Source organism: Urocampus carinirostris, unplaced genomic scaffold (assembly GCF_059441175.1).
Source record: "Urocampus carinirostris isolate Australia breed hairy pipefish unplaced genomic scaffold, RoL_Ucar_1.0 HiC_scaffold_63, whole genome shotgun sequence".
Taxonomy (NCBI): Eukaryota; Metazoa; Chordata; class Actinopteri; order Syngnathiformes; family Syngnathidae; genus Urocampus; species Urocampus carinirostris.
The window spans coordinates 37527-59743 of NW_028283170.1; the positions used below are offsets into that span (position 1 = coordinate 37527).

Sequence of the window (22217 nt, forward strand, 5' to 3'; positions counted from 1 at the left end):
AGACAGACAGACAGACAGACAGACAGACAGACAGACAGACAGACAGACAGACAGACAGACAGACAGACAGACAGACAGACAGACAGACAGACAGACAGACAGACAGACAGACAGACAGACAGACAGACAGACAGACAGACAGACAGACAGACAGACAGACAGACAGACAGACAGACAGACAGACAGACAGACAGACAGACAGACAGACAGACAGACAGACAGACAGACAGACAGACAGACAGACAGACAGACAGACAGACAGACAGACAGACAGACAGACAGACAGACAGACAGACAGACAGACAGACAGACAGACAGACAGACAGACAGACAGACAGACAGACAGACAGACAGACAGACAGACAGACAGACAGACAGACAGACAGACAGACAGACAGACAGACAGACAGACAGACAGACAGACAGACAGACAGACAGACAGACAGACAGACAGACAGACAGACAGACAGACAGACAGACAGACAGACAGACAGACAGACAGACAGACAGACAGACAGACAGACAGACAGACAGACAGACAGACAGACAGACAGACAGACAGACAGACAGACAGACAGACAGACAGACAGACAGACAATTCCTTTTGAGGAATTGGAAAGAAAATTGAAAGAGGTTCCTTTTTCTAGAATGGGTTTTCCGACAGTCAACTTTTGTCCTGTTCGGTCCCTGATGGACTAGTGGCTAGGATCCAGCACTCTCACTGCTGTGGCCCGGGTTCGATTCCCGGTCAGGGATATTATAATAGACGGAAAGACAGAAAATTCTTATTGGAGAAAGCATTGAAAGAGGTTCCTTTTCTAGATTGGGTTTGACGACAGTCAACTTTTTTCTAGTAAAGTCCTTGGTGGTCTAGTGGCTAGGATCCAGCACTTTCACTGCTGTGGCCTGGGTTCGATTCCCAGTCAGGGAAACTATGACAGACAGACAGACAGACAGACAGACAGACAGACAGACAGACAGACAGACAGACAGACAGACAGACAGACAGACAGACAGACAGACAGACAGACAGACAGACAGACAGACAGACAGACAGACAGACAGACAGACAGACAGACAGACAGACAGACAGACAGACAGACAGACAGACAGACAGACAGACAGACAGACAGACAATTCCTTTTGAGGAATTGGAAAGAAAATTGAAAGAGGTTCCTTTTTCTAGAATGGGTTTTCCGACAGTCAACTTTTGTCCTGTTCGGTCCCTGATGGACTAGTGGCTAGGATCCAGCACTCTCACTGCTGTGGCCCGGGTTCGTTCGATTCCCGGTCAGGGATATTATAATAGACGGAAAGACAGAAAATTCTTATTGGAGAAAGCATTGAAAGAGGTTCCTTTTCTAGATTGGGTTTGACGACAGTCAACTTTTTTCTAGTAAAGTCCTTGGTGGTCTAGTGGCTAGGATCCAGCACTTTCACTGCTGTGGCCCGGGTTCGATTCCAGGGAAACTGTTACACGCAGATAGAAAATTCCTTTTGAGGAATTGGAAAGAAAATTGAAAGAGGTTCCTTTTTCTAGAATGGGTTTGACGACAGTCAACTTTTTTCTAGTTAAGTCCTTGGTGGTCTAGTGGCTAGGATCCAGCACTTTCACTGCTGTGGCCCGGGTTCGATTCCAGGGAAACTGTTACACGCAGATAGAAAATTCCTTTTGAGGAATTGGAAAGAAAATTGAAAGAGGTTCCTTTTTCTAGAATGGGTTTGACGACAGTCAACTTTTTTCTAGTAAAGTCCTTGGTGGTCTAGTGGCTAGGATCCAGCACTCTCACTGCTGTGGCCCGGGTTCGATTCCAGGTCAGGGAAACTGTTACACGCAGATAGAAAATTCCTTTTGAGGAATTGGAAAGAAAATTGAAAGAGGTTCCTTTTTCTAGAATGGGTTTGACGACAGTCAACTTTTTTCTATTAAAGTCCTTGGTGGTCTAGTGGCTAGGATCCAGCACTCTCACTGCTGTGGCCCGGGTTCGATTCCAGGTCAGGGAAACTGTTACACGCAGATAGAAAATTCCTTTTGAGGAATTGGAAAGAAAATTGAAAGAGGTTCCTTTTTCTAGAATGGGTTTGACGACAGTCAACTTTTTTCTATTAAAGTCCTTGGTGGTCTAGTGGCTAGGATCCAGCACTTTCACTGCTGTGGCCTGGGTTCGATTCCCAGTCAGGGAAACTATGACAGACAGACAGACAGACAGACAGACAGACAGACAGACAGACAGACAGACAGACAGACAGACAGACAGACAGACAGACAGACAGACAGACAGACAGACAGACAGACAGACAGACAGACAGACAGACAGACAGACAGACAGACAGACAGACAGACAGACAGACAGACAGACAGACAGACAGACAGACAGACAGACAGACAGACAGACAGACAGACAGACAGACAGACAGACAGACAGACAGACAGACAGACAGACAGACAGACAGACAGACAGACAGACAGACAGACAGACAGACAGACAGACAGACAGACAGACAGACAGACAGACAGACAGACAGACAGACAGACAGACAGACAGACAGACAGACAGACAGACAGACAGACAGACAGACAGACAGACAGACAGACAGACAGACAGACAGACAGACAGACAGACAGACAGACAGACAGACAGACAGACAGACAGACAATTCCTTTTGAGGAATTGGAAAGAAAATTGAAAGAGGTTCCTTTTTCTAGAATGGGTTTTCCGACAGTCAACTTTTGTCCTGTTCGGTCCCTGATGGACTAGTGGCTAGGATCCAGCACTCTCACTGCTGTGGCCCGGGTTCGATTCCCGGTCAGGGATATTATAATAGACGGAAAGACAGAAAATTCTTATTGGAGAAAGCATTGAAAGAGGTTCCTTTTCTAGATTGGGTTTGACGACAGTCAACTTTTTTCTAGTAAAGTCCTTGGTGGTCTAGTGGCTAGGATCCAGCACTTTCACTGCTGTGGCCCGGGTTCGATTCCAGGGAAACTGTTACACGCAGATAGAAAATTCCTTTTGAGGAATTGGAAAGAAAATTGAAAGAGGTTCCTTTTTCTAGAATGGGTTTGACGACAGTCAACTTTTTTCTAGTTAAGTCCTTGGTGGTCTAGTGGCTAGGATCCAGCACTTTCACTGCTGTGGCCCGGGTTCGATTCCAGGGAAACTGTTACACGCAGATAGAAAATTCCTTTTGAGGAATTGGAAAGAAAATTGAAAGAGGTTCCTTTTTCTAGAATGGGTTTGACGACAGTCAACTTTTTTCTAGTAAAGTCCTTGGTGGTCTAGTGGCTAGGATCCAGCACTCTCACTGCTGTGGCCCGGGTTCGATTCCAGGTCAGGGAAACTGTTACACGCAGATAGAAAATTCCTTTTGAGGAATTGGAAAGAAAATTGAAAGAGGTTCCTTTTTCTAGAATGGGTTTGACGACAGTCAACTTTTTTCTATTAAAGTCCTTGGTGGTCTAGTGGCTAGGATCCAGCACTCTCACTGCTGTGGCCCGGGTTCGATTCCAGGTCAGGGAAACTGTTACACGCAGATAGAAAATTCCTTTTGAGGAATTGGAAAGAAAATTGAAAGAGGTTCCTTTTTCTAGAATGGGTTTGACGACAGTCAACTTTTTTCTATTAAAGTCCTTGGTGGTCTAGTGGCTAGGATCCAGCACTTTCACTGCTGTGGCCTGGGTTCGATTCCCAGTCAGGGAAACTATGACAGACAGACAGACAGACAGACAGACAGACAGACAGACAGACAGACAGACAGACAGACAGACAGACAGACAGACAGACAGACAGACAGACAGACAGACAGACAGACAGACAGACAGACAGACAGACAGACAGACAGACAGACAGACAGACAGACAGACAGACAGACAGACAGACAGACAGACAGACAGACAGACAGACAGACAGACAGACAGACAGACAGACAGACAGACAGACAGACAGACAGACAGACAGACAGACAGACAGACAGACAGACAGACAGACAGACAGACAGACAGACAGACAGACAGACAGACAGACAGACAGACAGACAGACAGACAGACAGACAGACAGACAGACAGACAGACAGACAGACAGACAGACAGACAGACAGACAGACAGACAGACAGACAGACAGACAGACAGACAGACAGACAGACAGACAGACAGACAGACAGACAGACAGACAGACAGACAGACAGACAGACAGACAGACAGACAGACAGACAGACAGACAGACAGACAGACAGACAGACAGACAGACAGACAGACAGACAGACAGACAGACAGACAGACAGACAGACAGACAGACAGACAGACAGACAGACAGACAGACAGACAGACAGACAGACAGACAGACAGACAGACAGACAGACAGACAGACAGACAGACAGACAGACAGACAGACAGACAGACAGACAGACAGACAGACAGACAGACAGACAGACAGACAGACAGACAGACAGACAGACAGACAGACAGACAGACAGACAGACAGACAGACAGACAGACAGACAGACAGACAGACAGACAGACAGACAGACAGACAGACAGACAGACAGACAGACAGACAGACAGACAGACAGACAGACAGACAGACAGACAGACAGACAGACAGACAGACAGACAGACAGACAGACAGACAGACAGACAGACAGACAGACAGACAGACAGACAGACAGACAGACAGACAGACAGACAGACAGACAGACAGACAGACAGACAGACAGACAGACAGACAGACAGACAGACAGACAGACAGACAGACAGACAGACAGACAGACAGACAGACAGACAGACAATTCCTTTTGAGGAATTGGAAAGAAAATTGAAAGAGGTTCCTTTTTCTAGAATGGGTTTTCCGACAGTCAACTTTTGTCCTGTTCGGTCCCTGATGGACTAGTGGCTAGGATCCAGCACTCTCACTGCTGTGGCCCGGGTTCGATTCCCGGTCAGGGATATTATAATAGACGGAAAGACAGAAAATTCTTATTGGAGAAAGCATTGAAAGAGGTTCCTTTTCTAGATTGGGTTTGACGACAGTCAACTTTTTTCTAGTAAAGTCCTTGGTGGTCTAGTGGCTAGGATCCAGCACTTTCACTGCTGTGGCCCGGGTTCGATTCCAGGGAAACTGTTACACGCAGATAGAAAATTCCTTTTGAGGAATTGGAAAGAAAATTGAAAGAGGTTCCTTTTTCTAGAATGGGTTTGACGACAGTCAACTTTTTTCTAGTTAAGTCCTTGGTGGTCTAGTGGCTAGGATCCAGCACTTTCACTGCTGTGGCCCGGGTTCGATTCCAGGGAAACTGTTACACGCAGATAGAAAATTCCTTTTGAGGAATTGGAAAGAAAATTGAAAGAGGTTCCTTTTTCTAGAATGGGTTTGACGACAGTCAACTTTTTTCTAGTAAAGTCCTTGGTGGTCTAGTGGCTAGGATCCAGCACTCTCACTGCTGTGGCCCGGGTTCGATTCCAGGTCAGGGAAACTGTTACACGCAGATAGAAAATTCCTTTTGAGGAATTGGAAAGAAAATTGAAAGAGGTTCCTTTTTCTAGAATGGGTTTGACGACAGTCAACTTTTTTCTATTAAAGTCCTTGGTGGTCTAGTGGCTAGGATCCAGCACTCTCACTGCTGTGGCCCGGGTTCGATTCCAGGTCAGGGAAACTGTTACACGCAGATAGAAAATTCCTTTTGAGGAATTGGAAAGAAAATTGAAAGAGGTTCCTTTTTCTAGAATGGGTTTGACGACAGTCAACTTTTTTTCTATTAAAGTCCTTGGTGGTCTAGTGGCTAGGATCCAGCACTTTCACTGCTGTGGCCTGGGTTCGATTCCCAGTCAGGGAAACTATGACAGACAGACAGACAGACAGACAGACAGACAGACAGACAGACAGACAGACAGACAGACAGACAGACAGACAGACAGACAGACAGACAGACAGACAGACAGACAGACAGACAGACAGACAGACAGACAGACAGACAGACAGACAGACAGACAGACAGACAGACAGACAGACAGACAGACAGACAGACAGACAGACAGACAGACAGACAGACAGACAGACAGACAGACAGACAGACAGACAGACAGACAGACAGACAGACAGACAGACAGACAGACAGACAGACAGACAGACAGACAGACAGACAGACAGACAGACAGACAGACAGACAGACAGACAGACAGACAGACAGACAGACAGACAGACAGACAGACAGACAGACAGACAGACAGACAGACAGACAGACAGACAGACAGACAGACAGACAGACAGACAGACAGACAGACAGACAGACAGACAGACAGACAGACAGACAGACAGACAGACAGACAGACAGACAGACAGACAGACAGACAGACAGACAGACAGACAGACAGACAGACAGACAGACAATTCCTTTTGAGGAATTGGAAAGAAAATTGAAAGAGGTTCCTTTTTCTAGAATGGGTTTTCCGACAGTCAACTTTTGTCCTGTTTGGTCCCTGATGGACTAGTGGCTAGGATCCAGCACTCTCACTGCTGTGGCCCGGGTTCGATTCCCGGTCAGGGATATTATAATAGACGGAAAGACAGAAAATTCTTATTGGAGAAAGCATTGAAAGAGGTTCCTTTTCTAGATTGGGTTTGACGACAGTCAACTTTTTTCTAGTAAAGTCCTTGGTGGTCTAGTGGCTAGGATCCAGCACTTTCACTGCTGTGGCCCGGGTTCGATTCCAGGGAAACTGTTACACGCAGATAGAAAATTCCTTTTGAGGAATTGGAAAGAAAATTGAAAGAGGTTCCTTTTTCTAGAATGGGTTTGACGACAGTCAACTTTTTTCTAGTAAAGTCCTTGGTGGTCTAGTGGCTAGGATCCAGCACTCTCACTGCTGTGGCCCGGGTTCGATTCCAGGTCAGGGAAACTGTTACACGCAGATAGAAAATTCCTTTTGAGGAATTGGAAAGAAAATTGAAAGAGGTTCCTTTTTCTAGAATGGGTTTGACGACAGTCAACTTTTTTCTATTAAAGTCCTTGGTGGTCTAGTGGCTAGGATCCAGCACTCTCACTGCTGTGGCCCGGGTTCGATTCCAGGTCAGGGAAACTGTTACACGCAGATAGAAAATTCCTTTTGAGGAATTGGAAAGAAAATTGAAAGAGGTTCCTTTTTCTAGAATGGGTTTGACGACAGTCAACTTTTTTCTATTAAAGTCCTTGGTGGTCTAGTGGCTAGGATCCAGCACTTTCACTGCTGTGGCCTGGGTTCGATTCCCAGTCAGGGAAACTATGACAGACAGACAGACAGACAGACAGACAGACAGACAGACAGACAGACAGACAGACAGACAGACAGACAGACAGACAGACAGACAGACAGACAGACAGACAGACAGACAGACAGACAGACAGACAGACAGACAGACAGACAGACAGACAGACAGACAGACAGACAGACAGACAGACAGACAGACAGACAGACAGACAGACAGACAGACAGACAGACAGACAGACAGACAGACAGACAGACAGACAGACAGACAGACAGACAGACAGACAGACAGACAGACAGACAGACAGACAGACAGACAGACAGACAGACAGACAGACAGACAGACAGACAGACAGACAGACAGACAGACAGACAGACAGACAGACAGACAGACAGACAGACAGACAGACAGACAGACAGACAGACAGACAGACAGACAGACAGACAGACAGACAGACAGACAGACAGACAGACAGACAGACAGACAGACAGACAGACAGACAGACAGACAGACAGACAGACAGACAGACAGACAGACAGACAGACAGACAGACAGACAGACAGACAGACAGACAGACAGACAGACAGACAGACAGACAGACAGACAGACAGACAGACAGACAGACAGACAGACAGACAGACAGACAGACAGACAGACAGACAGACAGACAGACAGACAGACAGACAGACAGACAGACAGACAGACAGACAGACAGACAGACAGACAGACAGACAGACAGACAGACAGACAGACAGACAGACAGACAGACAGACAGACAGACAGACAGACAGACAGACAGACAGACAGACAGACAATTCCTTTTGAGGAATTGGAAAGAAAATTGAAAGAGGTTCCTTTTTCTAGAATGGGTTTTCCGACAGTCAACTTTTGTCCTGTTCGGTCCCTGATGGACTAGTGGCTAGGATCCAGCACTCTCACTGCTGTGGCCCGGGTTCGATTCCCGGTCAGGGATATTATAATAGACGGAAAGACAGAAAATTCTTATTGGAGAAAGCATTGAAAGAGGTTCCTTTTCTAGATTGGGTTTGACGACAGTCAACTTTTTTCTAGTAAAGTCCTTGGTGGTCTAGTGGCTAGGATCCAGCACTTTCACTGCTGTGGCCCGGGTTCGATTCCAGGGAAACTGTTACACGCAGATAGAAAATTCCTTTTGAGGAATTGGAAAGAAAATTGAAAGAGGTTCCTTTTTCTAGAATGGGTTTGACGACAGTCAACTTTTTTCTAGTTAAGTCCTTGGTGGTCTAGTGGCTAGGATCCAGCACTTTCACTGCTGTGGCCCGGGTTCGATTCCAGGGAAACTGTTACACGCAGATAGAAAATTCCTTTTGAGGAATTGGAAAGAAAATTGAAAGAGGTTCCTTTTTCTAGAATGGGTTTGACGACAGTCAACTTTTTTCTAGTAAAGTCCTTGGTGGTCTAGTGGCTAGGATCCAGCACTCTCACTGCTGTGGCCCGGGTTCGATTCCAGGTCAGGGAAACTGTTACACGCAGATAGAAAATTCCTTTTGAGGAATTGGAAAGAAAATTGAAAGAGGTTCCTTTTTCTAGAATGGGTTTGACGACAGTCAACTTTTTTCTATTAAAGTCCTTGGTGGTCTAGTGGCTAGGATCCAGCACTCTCACTGCTGTGGCCCGGGTTCGATTCCAGGTCAGGGAAACTGTTACACGCAGATAGAAAATTCCTTTTGAGGAATTGGAAAGAAAATTGAAAGAGGTTCCTTTTTCTAGAATGGGTTTGACGACAGTCAACTTTTTTTCTATTAAAGTCCTTGGTGGTCTAGTGGCTAGGATCCAGCACTTTCACTGCTGTGGCCTGGGTTCGATTCCCAGTCAGGGAAACTATGACAGACAGACAGACAGACAGACAGACAGACAGACAGACAGACAGACAGACAGACAGACAGACAGACAGACAGACAGACAGACAGACAGACAGACAGACAGACAGACAGACAGACAGACAGACAGACAGACAGACAGACAGACAGACAGACAGACAGACAGACAGACAGACAGACAGACAGACAGACAGACAGACAGACAGACAGACAGACAGACAGACAGACAGACAGACAGACAGACAGACAGACAGACAGACAGACAGACAGACAGACAGACAGACAGACAGACAGACAGACAGACAGACAGACAGACAGACAGACAGACAGACAGACAGACAGACAGACAGACAGACAGACAGACAGACAGACAGACAGACAGACAGACAGACAGACAGACAGACAGACAGACAGACAGACAGACAGACAGACAGACAGACAGACAGACAGACAGACAGACAGACAGACAGACAGACAGACAGACAGACAGACAGACAGACAGACAGACAGACAGACAGACAGACAGACAGACAGACAGACAGACAGACAGACAGACAGACAGACAATTCCTTTTGAGGAATTGGAAAGAAAATTGAAAGAGGTTCCTTTTTCTAGAATGGGTTTTCCGACAGTCAACTTTTGTCCTGTTCGGTCCCTGATGGACTAGTGGCTAGGATCCAGCACTCTCACTGCTGTGGCCCGGGTTCGATTCCCGGTCAGGGATATTATAATAGACGGAAAGACAGAAAATTCTTATTGGAGAAAGCATTGAAAGAGGTTCCTTTTCTAGATTGGGTTTGACGACAGTCAACTTTTTTCTAGTAAAGTCCTTGGTGGTCTAGTGGCTAGGATCCAGCACTTTCACTGCTGTGGCCCGGGTTCGATTCCAGGGAAACTGTTACACGCAGATAGAAAATTCCTTTTGAGGAATTGGAAAGAAAATTGAAAGAGGTTCCTTTTTCTAGAATGGGTTTGACGACAGTCAACTTTTTTCTAGTTAAGTCCTTGGTGGTCTAGTGGCTAGGATCCAGCACTTTCACTGCTGTGGCCCGGGTTCGATTCCAGGGAAACTGTTACACGCAGATAGAAAATTCCTTTTGAGGAATTGGAAAGAAAATTGAAAGAGGTTCCTTTTTCTAGAATGGGTTTGACGACAGTCAACTTTTTTCTAGTAAAGTCCTTGGTGGTCTAGTGGCTAGGATCCAGCACTCTCACTGCTGTGGCCCGGGTTCGATTCCAGGTCAGGGAAACTGTTACACGCAGATAGAAAATTCCTTTTGAGGAATTGGAAAGAAAATTGAAAGAGGTTCCTTTTTCTAGAATGGGTTTGACGACAGTCAACTTTTTTCTATTAAAGTCCTTGGTGGTCTAGTGGCTAGGATCCAGCACTCTCACTGCTGTGGCCCGGGTTCGATTCCAGGTCAGGGAAACTGTTACACGCAGATAGAAAATTCCTTTTGAGGAATTGGAAAGAAAATTGAAAGAGGTTCCTTTTTCTAGAATGGGTTTGACGACAGTAAAGTCCTTGGTGGTCTAGTGGCTAGGATCCAGCACTTTCACTGCTGTGGCCTGGGTTCGATTCCCAGTCAGGGAAACTATGACAGACAGACAGACAGACAGACAGACAGACAGACAGACAGACAGACAGACAGACAGACAGACAGACAGACAGACAGACAGACAGACAGACAGACAGACAGACAGACAGACAGACAGACAGACAGACAGACAGACAGACAGACAGACAGACAGACAGACAGACAGACAGACAGACAGACAGACAGACAGACAGACAGACAGACAGACAGACAGACAGACAGACAGACAGACAGACAGACAGACAGACAGACAGACAGACAGACAGACAGACAGACAGACAGACAGACAGACAGACAGACAGACAGACAGACAGACAGACAGACAGACAGACAGACAGACAGACAGACAGACAGACAGACAGACAGACAGACAGACAGACAGACAGACAGACAGACAGACAGACAGACAGACAGACAGACAGACAGACAGACAGACAGACAGACAGACAGACAGACAGACAATTCCTTTTGAGGAATTGGAAAGAAAATTGAAAGAGGTTCCTTTTTCTAGAATGGGTTTTCCGACAGTCAACTTTTGTCCTGTTTGGTCCCTGATGGACTAGTGGCTAGGATCCAGCACTCTCACTGCTGTGGCCCGGGTTCGATTCCCGGTCAGGGATATTATAATAGACGGAAAGACAGAAAATTCTTATTGGAGAAAGCATTGAAAGAGGTTCCTTTTCTAGATTGGGTTTGACGACAGTCAACTTTTTTCTAGTAAAGTCCTTGGTGGTCTAGTGGCTAGGATCCAGCACTTTCACTGCTGTGGCCCGGGTTCGATTCCAGGGAAACTGTTACACGCAGATAGAAAATTCCTTTTGAGGAATTGGAAAGAAAATTGAAAGAGGTTCCTTTTTCTAGAATGGGTTTGACGACAGTCAACTTTTTTCTAGTAAAGTCCTTGGTGGTCTAGTGGCTAGGATCCAGCACTCTCACTGCTGTGGCCCGGGTTCGATTCCAGGTCAGGGAAACTGTTACACGCAGATAGAAAATTCCTTTTGAGGAATTGGAAAGAAAATTGAAAGAGGTTCCTTTTTCTAGAATGGGTTTGACGACAGTCAACTTTTTTCTATTAAAGTCCTTGGTGGTCTAGTGGCTAGGATCCAGCACTCTCACTGCTGTGGCCCGGGTTCGATTCCAGGTCAGGGAAACTGTTACACGCAGATAGAAAATTCCTTTTGAGGAATTGGAAAGAAAATTGAAAGAGGTTCCTTTTTCTAGAATGGGTTTGACGACAGTCAACTTTTTTTCTATTAAAGTCCTTGGTGGTCTAGTGGCTAGGATCCAGCACTTTCACTGCTGTGGCCTGGGTTCGATTCCCAGTCAGGGAAACTATGACAGACAGACAGACAGACAGACAGACAGACAGACAGACAGACAGACAGACAGACAGACAGACAGACAGACAGACAGACAGACAGACAGACAGACAGACAGACAGACAGACAGACAGACAGACAGACAGACAGACAGACAGACAGACAGACAGACAGACAGACAGACAGACAGACAGACAGACAGACAGACAGACAGACAGACAGACAGACAGACAGACAGACAGACAGACAGACAGACAGACAGACAGACAGACAGACAGACAGACAGACAGACAGACAGACAGACAGACAGACAGACAGACAGACAGACAGACAGACAGACAGACAGACAGACAGACAGACAGACAGACAGACAGACAGACAGACAGACAGACAGACAGACAGACAGACAGACAGACAGACAGACAGACAGACAGACAGACAGACAGACAGACAGACAGACAGACAGACAGACAGACAGACAGACAGACAGACAGACAGACAGACAGACAGACAGACAGACAGACAGACAGACAGACAGACAGACAGACAGACAGACAGACAGACAGACAGACAGACAGACAGACAGACAGACAGACAGACAGACAGACAGACAGACAGACAGACAGACAGACAGACAGACAGACAGACAGACAGACAGACAGACAGACAGACAGACAGACAGACAGACAGACAGACAGACAGACAGACAGACAGACAGACAGACAGACAGACAGACAGACAGACAGACAGACAGACAGACAGACAGACAGACAGACAGACAGACAGACAGACAGACAGACAGACAGACAGACAGACAGACAGACAGACAGACAGACAGACAGACAGACAGACAGACAGACAGACAGACAGACAGACAGACAGACAGACAGACAGACAGACAGACAGACAGACAGACAGACAGACAGACAGACAGACAGACAGACAGACAGACAGACAGACAGACAGACAGACAGACAGACAGACAGACAGACAGACAGACAGACAGACAGACAGACAGACAGACAGACAGACAGACAGACAGACAGACAGACAGACAGACAGACAGACAGACAGACAGACAGACAGACAGACAGACAGACAGACAGACAGACAGACAGACAGACAGACAGACAGACAGACAGACAGACAGACAGACAGACAGACAGACAGACAGACAGACAGACAGACAGACAGACAGACAGACAGACAGACAGACAGACAGACAGACAGACAGACAGACAGACAGACAGACAGACAGACAGACAGACAGACAGACAGACAGACAGACAGACAGACAGACAGACAGACAGACAGACAGACAGACAGACAGACAGACAGACAGACAGACAGACAGACAGACAGACAGACAGACAGACAGACAGACAGACAGACAGACAGACAGACAGACAGACAGACAGACAGACAGACAGACAGACAGACAGACAGACAGACAGACAGACAGACAGACAGACAGACAGACAGACAGACAGACAGACAGACAGACAGACAGACAGACAGACAGACAGACAGACAGACAGACAGACAGACAGACAGACAGACAGACAGACAGACAGACAGACAGACAGACAGACAGACAGACAGACAGACAGACAGACAGACAGACAGACAGACAGACAGACAGACAGACAGACAGACAGACAGACAGACAGACAGACAGACAGACAGACAGACAGACAGACAGACAGACAGACAGACAGACAGACAGACAGACAGACAGACAGACAGACAGACAGACAGACAGACAGACAGACAGACAGACAGACAGACAGACAGACAGACAGACAGACAGACAGACAGACAGACAGACAGACAGACAGACAGACAGACAGACAGACAGACAGACAGACAGACAGACAGACAGACAGACAGACAGACAGACAGACAGACAGACAGACAGACAGACAGACAATTCCTTTTGAGGAATTGGAAAGAAAATTGAAAGAGGTTCCTTTTTCTAGAATGGGTTTTCCGACAGTCAACTTTTGTCCTGTTCGGTCCCTGATGGACTAGTGGCTAGGATCCAGCACTCTCACTGCTGTGGCCCGGGTTCGATTCCCGGTCAGGGATATTATAATAGACGGAAAGACAGAAAATTCTTATTGGAGAAAGCATTGAAAGAGGTTCCTTTTCTAGATTGGGTTTGACGACAGTCAACTTTTTTCTAGTAAAGTCCTTGGTGGTCTAGTGGCTAGGATCCAGCACTTTCACTGCTGTGGCCCGGGTTCGATTCCAGGGAAACTGTTACACGCAGATAGAAAATTCCTTTTGAGGAATTGGAAAGAAAATTGAAAGAGGTTCCTTTTTCTAGAATGGGTTTGACGACAGTCAACTTTTTTCTAGTTAAGTCCTTGGTGGTCTAGTGGCTAGGATCCAGCACTTTCACTGCTGTGGCCCGGGTTCGATTCCAGGGAAACTGTTACACGCAGATAGAAAATTCCTTTTGAGGAATTGGAAAGAAAATTGAAAGAGGTTCCTTTTTCTAGAATGGGTTTGACGACAGTCAACTTTTTTCTAGTAAAGTCCTTGGTGGTCTAGTGGCTAGGATCCAGCACTCTCACTGCTGTGGCCCGGGTTCGATTCCAGGTCAGGGAAACTGTTACACGCAGATAGAAAATTCCTTTTGAGGAATTGGAAAGAAAATTGAAAGAGGTTCCTTTTTCTAGAATGGGTTTGACGACAGTCAACTTTTTTCTATTAAAGTCCTTGGTGGTCTAGTGGCTAGGATCCAGCACTCTCACTGCTGTGGCCCGGGTTCGATTCCAGGTCAGGGAAACTGTTACACGCAGATAGAAAATTCCTTTTGAGGAATTGGAAAGAAAATTGAAAGAGGTTCCTTTTTCTAGAATGGGTTTGACGACAGTCAACTTTTTTTCTATTAAAGTCCTTGGTGGTCTAGTGGCTAGGATCCAGCACTTTCACTGCTGTGGCCTGGGTTCGATTCCCAGTCAGGGAAACTATGACAGACAGACAGACAGACAGACAGACAGACAGACAGACAGACAGACAGACAGACAGACAGACAGACAGACAGACAGACAGACAGACAGACAGACAGACAGACAGACAGACAGACAGACAGACAGACAGACAGACAGACAGACAGACAGACAGACAGACAGACAGACAGACAGACAGACAGACAGACAGACAGACAGACAGACAGACAGACAGACAGACAGACAGACAGACAGACAGACAGACAGACAGACAGACAGACAGACAGACAGACAGACAGACAGACAGACAGACAGACAGACAGACAGACAGACAGACAGACAGACAGACAGACAGACAGACAGACAGACAGACAGACAGACAGACAGACAGACAGACAGACAGACAGACAGACAGACAGACAGACAGACAGACAGACAGACAGACAGACAGACAGACAGACAGACAGACAGACAGACAGACAGACAGACAGACAGACAGACAGACAGACAGACAGACAGACAGACAGACAGACAGACAGACAGACAGACAGACAGACAGACAGACAGACAGACAGACAGACAGACAGACAGACAGACAGACAGACAGACAGACAGACAGACAGACAGACAGACAGACAGACAGACAGACAGACAGACAGACAGACAGACAGACAGACAGACAGACAGACAGACAGACAGACAGACAGACAGACAGACAGACAGACAGACAGACAGACAGACAGACAGACAGACAGACAGACAGACAGACAGACAGACAGACAGACAGACAGACAGACAGACAGACAGACAGACAGACAGACAGACAGACAGACAGACAGACAGACAGACAGACAGACAGACAGACAGACAGACAGACAGACAGACAGACAGACAGACAGACAGACAGACAGACAGACAGACAGACAGACAGACAGACAGACAGACAGACAGACAGACAGACAGACAGACAGACAGACAGACAGACAGACAGACAGACAGACAGACAGACAGACAGACAGACAGACAGACAGACAGACAGACAGACAGACAGACAGACAGACAGACAGACAGACAGACAGACAGACAGACAGACAGACAGACAGACAGACAGACAGACAGACAGACAGACAGACAGACAGACAGACAGACAGACAGACAGACAGACAGACAGACAGACAGACAGACAGACAGACAGACAGACAGACAGACAGACAGACAGACAGACAGACAGACAGACAGACAGACAGACAGACAGACAGACAGACAGACAGACAGACAGACAGACAGACAGACAGACAGACAGACAGACAGACAGACAGACAGACAGACAGACAGACAGACAGACAGACAGACAGACAGACAGACAGACAGACAGACAGACAGACAGACAGACAGACAGACAGACAGACAGACAGACAGACAGACAGACAGACAGACAGACAGACAGACAGACAGACAGACAGACAGACAGACAGACAATTCCTTTTGAGGAATTGGAAAGAAAATTGAAAGAGGTTCCTTTTTCTAGAATGGGTTTTCCGACAGTCAACTTTTGTCCTGTTCGGTCCCTGATGGACTAGTGGCTAGGATCCAGCACTCTCACTGCTGTGGCCCGGGTTCGATTCCCGGTCAGGGATATTATAATAGACGGAAAGACAGAAAATTCTTATTGGAGAAAGCATTGAAAGAGGTTCCTTTTCTAGATTGGGTTTGACGACAGTCAACTTTTTTCTAGTAAAGTCCTTGGTGGTCTAGTGGCTAGGATCCAGCACTTTCACTGCTGTGGCCCGGGTTCGATTCCAGGGAAACTGTTACACGCAGATAGAAAATTCCTTTTGAGGAATTGGAAAGAAAATTGAAAGAGGTTCCTTTTTCTAGAATGGGTTTGACGACAGTCAACTTTTTTCTAGTTAAGTCCTTGGTGGTCTAGTGGCTAGGATCCAGCACTTTCACTGCTGTGGCCCGGGTTCGATTCCAGGGAAACTGTTACACGCAGATAGAAAATTCCTTTTGAGGAATTGGAAAGAAAATTGAAAGAGGTTCCTTTTTCTAGAATGGGTTTGACGACAGTCAACTTTTTTCTAGTAAAGTCCTTGGTGGTCTAGTGGCTAGGATCCAGCACTCTCACTGCTGTGGCCCGGGTTCGATTCCAGGTCAGGGAAACTGTTACACGCAGATAGAAAATTCCTTTTGAGGAATTGGAAAGAAAATTGAAAGAGGTTCCTTTTTCTAGAATGGGTTTGACGACAGTCAACTTTTTTCTATTAAAGTCCTTGGTGGTCTAGTGGCTAGGATCCAGCACTCTCACTGCTGTGGCCCGGGTTCGATTCCAGGTCAGGGAAACTGTTACACGCAGATAGAAAATTCCTTTTGAGGAATTGGAAAGAAAATTGAAAGAGGTTCCTTTTTCTAGAATGGGTTTGACGACAGTCAACTTTTTTTCTATTAAAGTCCTTGGTGGTCTAGTGGCTAGGATCCAGCACTTTCACTGCTGTGGCCTGGGTTCGATTCCCAGTCAGGGAAACTATGACAGACAGACAGACAGACAGACAGACAGACAGACAGACAGACAGACAGACAGACAGACAGACAGACAGACAGACAGACAGACAGACAGACAGACAGACAGACAGACAGACAGACAGACAGACAGACAGACAGACAGACAGACAGACAGACAGACAGACAGACAGACAGACAGACAGACAGACAGACAGACAGACAGACAGACAGACAGACAGACAGACAGACAGACAGACAGACAGACAGACAGACAGACAGACAGACAGACAGACAGACAGACAGACAGACAGACAGACAGACAGACAGACAGACAGACAATTCCTTTTGAGGAATTGGAAAGAAAATTGAAAGAGGTTCCTTTTTCTAGAATGGGTTTTCCGACAGTCAACTTTTGTCCTGTTTGGTCCCTGATGGACTAGTGGCTAGGATCCAGCACTCTCACTGCTGTGGCCCGGGTTCGATTCCCGGTCAGGGATATTATAATAGACGGAAAGACAGAAAATTCTTATTGGAGAAAGCATTGAAAGAGGTTCCTTTTCTAGATTGGGTTTGACGACAGTCAACTTTTTTCTAGTAAAGTCCTTGGTGGTCTAGTGGCTAGGATCCAGCACTTTCACTGCTGTGGCCCGGGTTCGATTCCAGGGAAACTGTTACACGCAGATAGAAAATTCCTTTTGAGGAATTGGAAAGAAAATTGAAAGAGGTTCCTTTTTCTAGAATGGGTTTGACGACAGTCAACTTTTTTCTAGTAAAGTCCTTGGTGGTCTAGTGGCTAGGATCCAGCACTCTCACTGCTGTGGCCCGGGTTCGATTCCAGGTCAGGGAAACTGTTACACGCAGATAGAAAATTCCTTTTGAGGAATTGGAAAGAAAATTGAAAGAGGTTCCTTTTTCTAGAATGGGTTTGACGACAGTCAACTTTTTTCTATTAAAGTCCTTGGTGGTCTAGTGGCTAGGATCCAGCACTCTCACTGCTGTGGCCCGGGTTCGATTCCAGGTCAGGGAAACTGTTACACGCAGATAGAAAATTCCTTTTGAGGAATTGGAAAGAAAATTGAAAGAGGTTCCTTTTTCTAGAATGGGTTTGACGACAGTCAACTTTTTTCTATTAAAGTCCTTGGTGGTCTAGTGGCTAGGATCCAGCACTTTCACTGCTGTGGCCTGGGTTCGATTCCCAGTCAGGGAAACTATGACAGACAGACAGACAGACAGACAGACAGACAGACAGACAGACAGACAGACAGACAGACAGACAGACAGACAGACAGACAGACAGACAGACAGACAGACAGACAGACAGACAGACAGACAGACAGACAGACAGACAGACAGACAGACAGACAGACAGACAGACAGACAGACAGACAGACAGACAGACAGACAGACAGACAGACAGACAGACAGACAGACAGACAGACAGACAGACAGACAGACAGACAGACAGACAGACAGACAGACAGACAGACAGACAGACAGACAGACAGACAGACAGACAGACAGACAGACAGACAGACAGACAGACAGACAGACAGACAGACAGACAGACAGACAGACAGACAGACAGACAGACAGACAGACAGACAGACAGACAGACAGACAGACAGACAGACAGACAGACAGACAGACAGACAGACAGACAGACAGACAGACAGACAGACAGACAGACAGACAGACAGACAGACAGACAGACAGACAGACAGACAGACAGACAGACAGACAGACAGACAGACAGACAGACAGACAGACAGACAGACAGACAGACAGACAGACAGACAGACAGACAGACAGACAGACAGACAGACAGACAGACAGACAGACAGACAGACAGACAGACAGACAGACAGACAGACAGACAGACAGACAGACAGACAGACAGACAGACAGACAGACAGACAGACAGACAGACAGACAGACAGACAGACAGACAGACAGACAGACAGACAGACAGACAGACAGACAGACAGACAGACAGACAGACAGACAGACAGACAGACAGACAGACAGACAGACAGACAGACAGACAGACAGACAGACAGACAGACAGACAGACAGACAGACAGACAGACAGACAGACAGACAGACAGACAGACAGACAGACAGACAGACAGACAGACAGACAGACAGACAGACAGACAGACAGACAGACAGACAGACAGACAGACAGACAGACAGACAGACAGACAGACAGACAGACAGACAGACAGACAGACAGACAGACAGACAGACAGACAGACAGACAGACAGACAGACAGACAGACAGACAGACAGACAGACAGACAGACAGACAGACAGACAGACAGACAGACAGACAGACAGACAGACAGACAGACAGACAGACAGACAGACAGACAGACAGACAGACAGACAGACAGACAGACAATTCCTTTTGAGGAATTGGAAAGAAAATTGAAAGAGGTTCCTTTTTCTAGAATGGGTTTTCCGACAGTCAACTTTTGTCCTGTTCGGTCCCTGATGGACTAGTGGCTAGGATCCAGCACTCTCACTGCTGTGGCCCGGGTTCGATTCCCGGTCAGGGATATTATAATAGACGGAAAGACAGAAAATTCTTATTGGAGAAAGCATTGAAAGAGGTTCCTTTTCTAGATTGGGTTTGACGACAGTCAACTTTTTTCTAGTAAAGTCCTTGGTGGTCTAGTGGCTAGGATCCAGCACTTTCACTGCTGTGGCCCGGGTTCGATTCCAGGGAAACTGTTACACGCAGATAGAAAATTCCTTTTGAGGAATTGGAAAGAAAATTGAAAGAGGTTCCTTTTTCTAGAATGGGTTTGACGACAGTCAACTTTTTTCTAGTTAAGTCCTTGGTGGTCTAGTGGCTAGGATCCAGCACTTTCACTGCTGTGGCCCGGGTTCGATTCCAGGGAAACTGTTACACGCAGATAGAAAATTCCTTTTGAGGAATTGGAAAGAAAATTGAAAGAGGTTCCTTTTTCTAGAATGGGTTTGACGACAGTCAACTTTTTTTGACGACAGTCAACTTTTTTCTAGTAAAGTCCTTGGTGGTCTAGTGGCTAGGATCCAGCACTCTCACTGCTGTGGCCCGGGTTCGATTCCAGGTCAGGGAAACTGTTACACGCAGATAGAAAATTCCTTTTGAGGAATTGGAAAGAAAATTGAAAGAGGTTCCTTTTTCTAGAATGGGTTTGACGACAGTCAACTTTTTTCTATTAAAGTCCTTGGTGGTCTAGTGGCTAGGATCCAGCACTCTCACTGCTGTGGCCCGGGTTCGATTCCAGGTCAGGGAAACTGTTACACGCAGATAGAAAATTCCTTTTGAGGAATTGGAAAGAAAATTGAAAGAGGTTCCTTTTTCTAGAATGGGTTTGACGACAGTCAACTTTTTTTCTATTAAAGTCCTTGGTGGTCTAGTGGCTAGGATCCAGCACTTTCACTGCTGTGGCCTGGGTTCGATTCCCAGTCAGGGAAACTATGACAGACAGACAGACAGACAGACAGACAGACAGACAGACAGACAGACAGACAGACAGACAGACAGACAGACAGACAGACAGACAGACAGACAGACAGACAGACAGACAGACAGACAGACAGACAGACAGACAGACAGACAGACAGACAGACAGACAGACAGACAGACAGACAGACAGACAGACAGACAGACAGACAGACAGACAGACAGACAGACAGACAGACAGACAGACAGACAGACAGACAGACAGACAGACAGACAGACAGACAGACAGACAGACAGACAGACAGACAGACAGACAGACAGACAGACAGACAGACAGACAGACAGACAGACAGACAGACAGACAGACAGACAGACAGACAGACAGACAGACAGACAGACAGACAGACAGACAGACAGACAGACAGACAGACAGACAGACAGACAGACAGACAGACAGACAGACAGACAGACAGACAGACAGACAGACAGACAGACAGACAGACAGACAGACAGACAGACAGACAGACAGACAGACAGACAGACAGACAGACAGACAGACAGACAGACAGACAGACAGACAGACAGACAGACAGACAGACAGACAGACAGACAGACAGACAGACAGACAGACAGACAGACAGACAGACAGACAGACAGACAGACAGACAGACAGACAGACAGACAGACAGACAGACAGACAGACAGACAGACAGACAGACAGACAGACAGACAGACAGACAGACAGACAGACAGACAGACAGACAGACAGACAGACAGACAGACAGACAGACAGACAGACAGACAGACAGACAGACAGACAGACAGACAGACAGACAGACAGACAGACAGACAGACAGACAGACAGACAGACAGACAGACAGACAGACAGACAGACAGACAGACAGACAGACAGACAGACAGACAGACAATTCCTTTTGAGGAATTGGAAAGAAAATTGAAAGAGGTTCCTTTTTCTAGAATGGGTTTTCCGACAGTCAACTTTTGTCCTGTTCGGTCCCTGATGGACTAGTGGCTAGGATCCAGCACTCTCACTGCTGTGGCCCGGGTTCGATTCCCGGTCAGGGATATTATAATAGACGGAAAGACAGAAAATTCTTATTGGAGAAAGCATTGAAAGAGGTTCCTTTTCTAGATTGGGTTTGACGACAGTCAACTTTTTTCTAGTAAAGTCCTTGGTGGTCTAGTGGCTAGGATCCAGCACTTTCACTGCTGTGGCCCGGGTTCGATTCCAGGGAAACTGTTACACGCAGATAGAAAATTCCTTTTG

General features: G+C 46.6%; 12 non-coding genes across 12 annotated transcripts; all 12 read left to right on the plus strand.

The window, feature by feature from the left end:
* The first annotated feature begins 859 nt into the window (after positions 1-859).
* On the plus strand, positions 860-931 carry trnae-uuc (transfer RNA glutamic acid (anticodon UUC)). Its single transcript has one exon. It is a non-coding gene; the product is annotated as a tRNA-Glu (tRNA).
* Positions 932-2112: 1181 nt separating this feature from the next.
* Positions 2113-2184, plus strand: trnae-uuc (transfer RNA glutamic acid (anticodon UUC)). The gene has a single exon. It is a non-coding gene; the product is annotated as a tRNA-Glu (tRNA).
* Positions 2185-3629: 1445 nt separating this feature from the next.
* On the plus strand, positions 3630-3701 carry trnae-uuc (transfer RNA glutamic acid (anticodon UUC)). Its single transcript has one exon. It is a non-coding gene; the product is annotated as a tRNA-Glu (tRNA).
* A 2058-nt stretch (positions 3702-5759) lies between these two features.
* trnae-uuc (transfer RNA glutamic acid (anticodon UUC)) lies at positions 5760-5831 on the plus strand. Its single transcript has one exon. It is a non-coding gene; the product is annotated as a tRNA-Glu (tRNA).
* Positions 5832-7181: 1350 nt separating this feature from the next.
* Positions 7182-7253, plus strand: trnae-uuc (transfer RNA glutamic acid (anticodon UUC)). Its single transcript has one exon. It is a non-coding gene; the product is annotated as a tRNA-Glu (tRNA).
* A 1774-nt stretch (positions 7254-9027) lies between these two features.
* trnae-uuc (transfer RNA glutamic acid (anticodon UUC)) lies at positions 9028-9099 on the plus strand. The gene has a single exon. It is a non-coding gene; the product is annotated as a tRNA-Glu (tRNA).
* A 1522-nt stretch (positions 9100-10621) lies between these two features.
* Positions 10622-10693, plus strand: trnae-uuc (transfer RNA glutamic acid (anticodon UUC)). The gene has a single exon. It is a non-coding gene; the product is annotated as a tRNA-Glu (tRNA).
* Positions 10694-11956: 1263 nt separating this feature from the next.
* trnae-uuc (transfer RNA glutamic acid (anticodon UUC)) lies at positions 11957-12028 on the plus strand. Its single transcript has one exon. It is a non-coding gene; the product is annotated as a tRNA-Glu (tRNA).
* A 2890-nt stretch (positions 12029-14918) lies between these two features.
* Positions 14919-14990, plus strand: trnae-uuc (transfer RNA glutamic acid (anticodon UUC)). The gene has a single exon. It is a non-coding gene; the product is annotated as a tRNA-Glu (tRNA).
* A 2434-nt stretch (positions 14991-17424) lies between these two features.
* Positions 17425-17496, plus strand: trnae-uuc (transfer RNA glutamic acid (anticodon UUC)). The gene has a single exon. It is a non-coding gene; the product is annotated as a tRNA-Glu (tRNA).
* Positions 17497-18610: 1114 nt separating this feature from the next.
* trnae-uuc (transfer RNA glutamic acid (anticodon UUC)) lies at positions 18611-18682 on the plus strand. The gene has a single exon. It is a non-coding gene; the product is annotated as a tRNA-Glu (tRNA).
* A 2186-nt stretch (positions 18683-20868) lies between these two features.
* trnae-uuc (transfer RNA glutamic acid (anticodon UUC)) lies at positions 20869-20940 on the plus strand. Its single transcript has one exon. It is a non-coding gene; the product is annotated as a tRNA-Glu (tRNA).
* The last annotated feature ends 1277 nt before the right edge of the window (positions 20941-22217 follow it).